The following is an 8,499-nucleotide window of genomic DNA, read 5'->3' on the forward strand; positions in this document are numbered from 1 at the left end:
TCAAATAAACCCTGCTACCTCCATTTTTACTCTATAACTCTGTGAAAAGTCACCATTCCTCGCCAAATCCTCAAATTCACCATTTCCCTGTCATAACAGTCAGAAACCCATGAGATTGAACCTGCCTTGATCTCCACCGTCGATCGCCCACAATCCGACGGTCTCCGCTATGTTTACCGCACGATTAAACCCGGTGCACTTTCCTTATCATCTGACCGTCCGTCGCATGATCGGACGGTAGTCGCAAGCCCCGATCGCGCGACTTGCGCGCACGTTAACCCGCGGGGGCGGTGTTAAACCCCGCACACTTTCCTCGTCATCTGACCGTCCGTCGCACGATCTGACGGTAGTCGCAAACCCCAATTGCGCAACTTGCGCGCACGTAAATCTGCGTGGGCGGTGGTTTTTGTCTGCCACGCGTCGTGATCTTATGGGATCGTGCCATCGCATATGGATACCACCGAGCCCCGATAAGCGGTGCGGGAAAACCATCTACCGCCCGAAACCGCTGTTCTCCCGCACGTTAATCTCCGTGCGTCTTCCGCGTGCGACAACCGTTGGATCCGCTGCTCTTTGATCCGACTGCTCACATTCATCTTCCATGTATCGCTGTGTCGAAATAATGAGCAGGCAGTCTAATAGATCAATGGGTATACCATGTGGAGACTTGTAGTTTGTTCCATGGATTTTTGTGATGCCACGATTTGTTGCAACAACCAATATCGGTGCCATCTCATTCTCTAGAGCACGATTCAAAAATGAGAAGCATTCACTGTCAAGCATATGGACTTCATCAATAAAAAAGCACACCTGGTACAATTTCAGCTTTGCCTTCTTCCCTCCATTCAGCAACTTTACTGTCAATCTGTTCCCTCACTTTAGAATGGATCTCTCCAGCATCGATCTCATGCAGCGTAACGCAATGCACCACTTCTTTGTGTTTCTGAAGCTCTCCCTCCAGGCACTGTACGAACTTGGTCTACGGCCCCATTGCATCATAATCCCTGGACCTCACAAAAGACCGCCCCAACTTTGTAATCTTCCCCGAAGCTTTATCGATCGCAATCACATCCCCACTCTGGACCTTCTCCTTGCTCAAACCTTCAATCATCTTGCTCCCCAAATCATAAACAGTCTCCATCTCTGTCGTCTATCTGCTCCTCGAATATTGCCATATTGACATCAATGACAATCTATGTCCAACACTTCACAACATCAGAATGTCCAAGCGCGAGGGCATGTCCACCTACTTGACTAGAATAACACAATTGAGGGATGAAATGGAGACTGTTGGGGATACAATCCCAAAACCTAAGTTAGTGTGTATAGCCTTGAATGGATTTATGAAACAATGGGAGCTGTACTTCAAGTATATGGTTGGCAGGGAGCAGCATCTCTCTTGGGAAAGGGTGTGGGAAGATGTCATCTAGGAGAAAATCTGAGAGGAAGCTCAGCGTGGTGACTAGAAGAAGAGATTTGAAGAGGAGGAGAATACTTCACTAGTAGGCAAGGATAAGTCTAAGGTCAAGAAGGACCAAGTGATAGGTCATCTTCAAAGGGTGAGAAGAAGAAAGACCTATGTAAGATCAAGTGTTTGCATGCCATTAGCCAAGACACGTCGCTAGCCAATGCCCTAACAAAAAGAAGGGAAAATAGAAGAAACAGGTTGCTGCTACTATAGAAGTGGACGAGTTGACAGCAAATTTGGATAATGAGTTCTCACACATTAATTGTCTCTCAAGTTCAGTGGCCACCAACTTGTGGTACATTGATACCAGGGCTTCTTGCCATATGATGGGAGTCAAGGATTACTTCACTAGATTGAAGGAAAAGGAGATCGATTTGTTGGATAAAGTTGTCATTGATGTCAGTATGATAGTTGAAGCATGATGCATGAACCCTAATTGTGAACCACAAGCATTATTGAAGGAGTCCTAGCCCTCATTAGAGATGATGAAGATCTAAACCCTATTCCTAGCTTTGCTAGATGGCCATACAAACCTTGTCCTTACCTTGAAATCCCTAAATATCTTTAATGAAAATCTAGTTGTGCTTGATCAAACCCTAACACTAATTCATGCCCTAACCCTAACTCTACATTAATTTCCTAAAACCTTCAATAAAATTATAAAATTTCCATTACAAGCAAACCATATAATAAGCATTACAAGAAATATATATATGTATGCTACACATTATATTATCCTTCACATTACATATTAAATACATTACCTATAATTATCCTACACATTACATTATCCTTTACTTTACATATTACATACATTATCTACATCATACTTAACGTACACATTACAAACATTATTATACGACTTCCCTATGCTTATGTCAACTCTTATTAAGAACCTACAGGTCAGCTTCAGCTCTTATAAGTCGGCTCCTCCACAAGTGTGACATTTACATTTCTCAACAGATATAAATATAAAGTGTATCAACTTTGTTTAAGGATAGATTGCAGTGAAAATATAGAAGGCGAAAAAAGAAAAAGGTTTCACATCTCGTGAACCTGAGGAAGGAAGTCAAAGAGCCAAAATAGCAAATTTTGTAGAGACCTCTGGAAAATTTTGTGGGTTAAGTTTCATATTTTTTAATTATAAAATAAGTCTCAGAGTCGTTGATGAAGTCTCAGTTCCATTAAGAAAAGGGATCTCAGACTAGTTACCTAAAACTTTGATTCGTGCCTGGGCAACCAGTGGGAATAATACGACTTGCAAATTCATAAATCGTAAACTGAGACTATTTGGAAAATCTCCGTTGAAGATTCAGTGCATAACATAAATTACATTTTCACTTCGGACCTATATGTGTTAGGAAAAATCATATGGAGGCTAATCGGTTGATTTGTAGAAACAATTTCTCGGCCTTGTTGAAGCATTAAAGTAATACTCTTTTTCCTCTTGAAGCATTGAAAGTCCTATTGAAGAAACACATCTTGGCATATATTGAAGCAGTATGTCTCTGCCTAAAGAAGAATCTCTTGAAGCAGATTTCTAATTCATTTTGTAGCAGACTCATCAATGGATTCCTTGTAACTGAAGCATAATTCAATGTATTCTCATTGATTGTGAAACTGTTGAGGCATTGTTCAGACCTTCTTGGGAGAAACATCTTTGAAATATTTGAACAAACATCCATGAAATAATTTGAAGACAATTGTTCAAGACGCCATTGAATGCAGTCTTGAAGCTAGCTATAAAGAACAATGAAGAACCTTTGAAGGTTGGACAATATTGGACGGTGAAGTATTGGTGCAACATGGTGCAAGAATATTGTTGCTGAATAGATGGCACAGAATTGGTGAGCTGTGGTGAAGAAGTGTTGGTGAAGTACTGGTACAACATGGTGCAAGAATATTGTTGTTGAATAGATGGTGCAAAATTGGTGAGCTGTGGTGAAGAAGTGTTGGTGAAGTACTGGTGTAGCATGGTGCAAAAATATTGTTGTTGAATAGATGGTGCAAAATTGGTGAGATGCGGTGAAGTGTTGGTGAAGCACTGGTGACATGTGGTGCAAAAACATTGATGCAGATTTGATGAAGAAGTATGGTGCAAAATAGATGGTGCAATATGGTGCAGAGTTGATGGTGCGGATTGGGTGATGAAGAATGGTGCAAAGTTGATGGTGTGGATTGGGTAATGAAGAATGGTGCAATGGAGCAAGCTTAGTACAGCATAGTAAAGAGACCTTGAAGAAATCTTGAAGCACCCATTGAAGAGCTTGTGGAGAAATCTCTTGTTGGGAAAAACACTGTGAAGACTCCCTTGAAAAGTTCTTGGAGAAGCCCTTGAAGAGGCTTAGAGCATGTGCAGAACTTGGACTGCCTTTTGTAGACACCTTCAAGATCTTGAAGATAACGTTGAAGACCATGATGCATTAGCCATCATGAGGTAGCTTGGAGATCATTGGTTGGGTACCATGAAGAACAATGGTGACACCTTCTACATGATAAGGTTGTCATTGATGATGTTGCGTGGAGACTACAATGAAGTTGAAGATTGATACGGCTCAGTGAAGAAGACTTTGGGAGCTGCGAAAACATATTTTGACAAAGAAAAGCCATAGGATTGGTGTCCTTGGAGTTCGTGCTCCTAAACTTAAGGTTGGTGCCTTAGATAAGATAGGGTCGAAGCCCTAGAGGTCGGAGTCTCACTAAATTCCAAGTAGGTGCTTGGTACATCCCAGGTTGAAGCCTGGGTGTCTTCATCAAGGGTTGGAGCCCTACCTATATTGTACTTGATTCATTATAAAGATTATATTAATAAAAGCATTTATTTCTATTATTCATTTTGTGTTCTAAATATAAGTGATCTAACTCGTAAAAGTAACAATTGAAAAGAAATATTGATTCACCCCTCTCAGTATTTCCAATAGGATTTCTAAATAGAACTTGGAGACAATGCCAAGTACCAAACAACTGGTCTTGGCACAGTCAAGTTTCATAGGGAGTCCAACAAACCCTTGTTGGTGGAGAACGTGTTGTATGTTCCGAGCATGATCAAAAACCTTATTTCAATTGCTACCTTGGAGGACAAAGGTTACATCGTAACCTTTAAGGAGGGCAAGGTATACATTCAGCCTAAGAACTACATGGACAACCAAAGTGATATGAGAATGTAATTTGTTCAGGGTGAAATTTGATCCATCATAGGCATCAGTGAGTTGTAGCAAAAGGTTCAGGGAGTTGTGTAGTAGGAGGATATCTCATCTTCACCATGGAGCACTGAATGTGCTCAGGGAAATATGACAGGGCTGCTAAAGTTGAAGGTCGAGTAACATGAGGTGTGCAAAGGCTGCGCACTGGAAAAGTATGCAAAGACCAACTTTTTGAGTAGTGACAATAGGGGCAGAGGGATTTTGAGTCTTGTACAATCAGACGTGTGTGGGCCTGTGTCAATTGTATCCTTAAGTACCATTACTATGTGACCTTCATAAACAAATTCTCCAAGAAGACCTGGATCTATTTCATGTAGAATAAAGACAAGGTTTTTAGTCGATTCAAGGAGTTCAAGGCTCTTGTTGAGAACCAGACCAAGAGAAATATCAAGACATTGAATTTTGATAATGGAGGTGAGTACACCTCTAATGCGTTAAATAAGGATTTGGCACAACTCCTCGGTCTCTGTCACAGCAAAATAGTGCAGATTGGTGAAATGAAGTATTTGATCAAATAAGTCTAGTGAAGCAGAAGGTGCAGACTTAGTGCAGTGTAGTGCTAACTCTTCTTGGGAAGTGTGAAGACAGATTAGTGGTATAGTTTGGTGTTTGGAGTAGTGAAGAATTGAAGATGGTGCAAAAGAGTGCAGATTGGTGAAATGAAGTATTTGATCAAATAAGTCCAATGAAGCAGCAGAGAAGGTTTGGTGTCCTTGGGGTAGGTGTCGCTAAACTCAAGGTTGAAGCCTTGGTAAAGATAGGGTCTAAGCCCTAGAGGTCGGAGCCTCAATAAGTCCAAGTTGGTGCTTGGCAATCATTGTATACCTTCATTTGTAAAAGGATCATTTATCCTTCCTATTTCAATAATAAACTTATTCATTTTTCTGATTTTAAATTGTGTAGAATCTAATTGGTTAACAATTGAAAAGAAATATTGGTTCACCCCCCTCTCAGTATTTCCAACAAGGTAGATTGACACTTGAGGAGACATTTACGGGGAAGAAACCAAATTTGGGACACATCCACAAGTTTAGATGCTTTGTGTATTTCCACATTCTCTCTAAAAAGAGAAAGAAACTAGAACCTTCTGCAGAGAAGGGTATTCTTGTGGGGTTCAGTGAGACTTCAAAATATAATCGAGTACATTCCTGCTCTTAGGAAGACAGTGATACGTGGGGATGTGAAATTCAAGAAAGAGAGGGCTCTTTGGAAGTCTTGAACCGAAGATCTACCTACAGTCAAGGTTAAGGAGCAGCAGGCACCAAAGGTTGAGACAACACAAACTCCTTGAAGCATTGTCAGTGGTCACACGAATTGGAGAGCAAAGCAAGCAAGCCAAGCTAAAAAAATATGACGAGGGGCAGAGGACTCCTCGCACTCTACCTCAAACTCTTATCACACAGAGGAAGAGAACCAAGTGGGTTGAGAAGACATTGAGAGAGAACCAAGAGTATGTTGGTACTCCAAGATATTCAGTCAAATAGAGAAAAACTCCTTAGCACTATTTTGGTTACATAGTGTTGATGATTGAGTCAATTGAGGCCAAACCTACCAGTTTTTAGAAGGCATCCAAACATCAATTGTGTATGGATGCCATGGTGGAGGAGTACTCTTCCATCATCAAGAAGAATGTTTGGGAGGTAGTGCCATGGCCAGAGGGAAAGTCAGTGGTTGGCTACATATGGGTGTACAAGATCAAGCATGTTGCAAATGACAATGTGGAGAAGTTCAAAGCTTGTTTTGTGGCTAAGGGTTTTTCACAAAATGAAGGAATCGACTATGATGAGACCTTCGCCCCCGTAGCCAGCTATCAAGGCTATTATCTCCAATAACGCAGATGGGTTGGAGAATTCACCAGATGGATGTGAAGACAACCTTCCTCAATGGTGTTGTTGAGGAAAAAATCTATATTGAGCAGCTAGAGGGTTTTGAGGTGCATGGGAGGGATTCCCACATGTGCAGATTAAAGAGAGCATTGTATGGGCTCAAGCAAGCTCCCAAGGCGTGTAATGCCAAAATTGGCAGCTACTTGCAGAGCATGGGTTTCATTGAGAATGAGGCAAACTTGAACCTGTATTACATTCAGGTGAAGGGAGAACCTCTCATACTGGTGTTATATGTTGATGACCTGTTTCTCACAGGATCTAAAAAGCTCATAGTAGACTGCAAAAGGGACCTAGTAGCAGAGCTTGAGATGAAGGATTTGGGTTTGATGCACTACGTTTTTGGTTTGGAGGTGTCGCAAAAAGAGGGAGAGATATTTTTTGGGCAAGAAAAATACACAGTTGAGATCCTACAGCGATTTTGGATGCAAGATTGTAGGCCCATGTCCAAGCCACTAGTGACCAACTGGAAGAAAGATATATACTTCTAGATCAAAGGCAGTAGACCCTCCTTTTTACAAATAGTTGATTGGCTCTCTCGTGTATCTGGTCAACACCGGGCCAAATATTTGTTTTGCAATGAACACACTCAGTCACTTTATGGTGGAGCCTAAGCGAGTTCACTAGGTAGTTGCAAAACATGTGTTGAGATATCTCCAAAGCACAGTGGAGTACGGTTTGAGGTACATTCAGCGGCATGGAGTGAATATGGAGGGGTATACCAATGCAAATTGTGTAGGCAGTACAATTGATAGAAAGAGCACTTAGGGGTATCGAAACCATTGATATTTGTAATCTATCATCATAGTAGTAAGTATCAGTGATTGGTAAGGATCAAAGGTGTGGTTACAAGTTATGATGAATACCAATAATAGAACCTATCATCATGTATGGTTAGCTATCCTATACCTTTCACCATGGTAAAACTAGTATAAAGATTGTTCCATAATGGGAATCATAAGTAAGGTTTAACAAGCACAACAATTACAAAAACATACCAGCTACACTATCTATATATTCAACATAATGAATGTGTTAAACAAAGGTATACGATTAAAGATCTATACTAGTCAGCTTGGCAAGTTTGATCAGGTGAATCAATTAAGCAAGTAAGCTTATTGTTTAGTATGTACTCTAGCAATACTACCAATCATTAAACTAGAAGTGTTACGATAGGTTAGCCTTGGTATGTAATATGATTGTAACTTGGATGCTTATAGCTTTGATTACTACCCGATACGACATAGAGCTATTCCCATTGAATGGTTTATCTAAATTATCCTTATTCAATAGCATATACTAGTTATGATATGCTTGATTAGGAAGATATAGTAATCAATACATATTTCTTATTCCTAGAACACATTTCTCGTTATTAGTTAGTCATATAGCTTGACACCCAACATTTATACAATTACAAACCTATGTACATCTCTAACCTTGTACTAATCTAAGCTTATTACCTTTTTTCATTACCATATTACACATAACATACATCAAAACCCATTGCCATGTGCTTATCTATCCATAGTTGCAATGGTAATAGTACTAGTTAAGATTGTTTCAATGATTATTAGTTGTACATGGAATATAGAGATCGCTAGTATTGAACCCGATACTTGGTTAGAGTGCAAATTATGTTAACCCACACAATGTGACTACTATGAGATCTTATTTATTATTAATGTAAGCTTAGTCATCATAGAAGTGTAACCATCATTACTACTTAAGTGTAACTCTTGTATAACCCTACCTGGACATCATCAATATCTGTACATGTTAAACTAAGGCTTGAACAATAGCATGTATATATCTTACATTAACCTTGATTTTATCTAGTTGATAGAAAGAACTGTGATTACTAGTTATAACAATTGATTTAAACATAATTAGGGTAATCACTATAGATACAAGAAACAATATATCTTCGAACTACTCTATGCGA

The 8,499-nt window shown here is 39.9% G+C and overlaps 1 pseudogene; it reads right to left on the bottom strand.

Moving 5' to 3' along the window:
* Positions 1-492: 492 nt before the first annotated feature.
* LOC149165859 (uncharacterized) lies at positions 493-1,141 on the bottom strand (annotated as a pseudogene).
* Positions 1,142-8,499: the final 7,358 nt, after the last annotated feature.

Source organism: Pinus tabuliformis, chromosome 5_1, assembly GCF_031772625.1.
Source record: "Pinus tabuliformis cultivar Carrire ecotype Pingquan chromosome 5_1, CPIR1, whole genome shotgun sequence".
NCBI lineage: Eukaryota > Viridiplantae > Streptophyta > Pinopsida > Pinales > Pinaceae > Pinus > Pinus tabuliformis.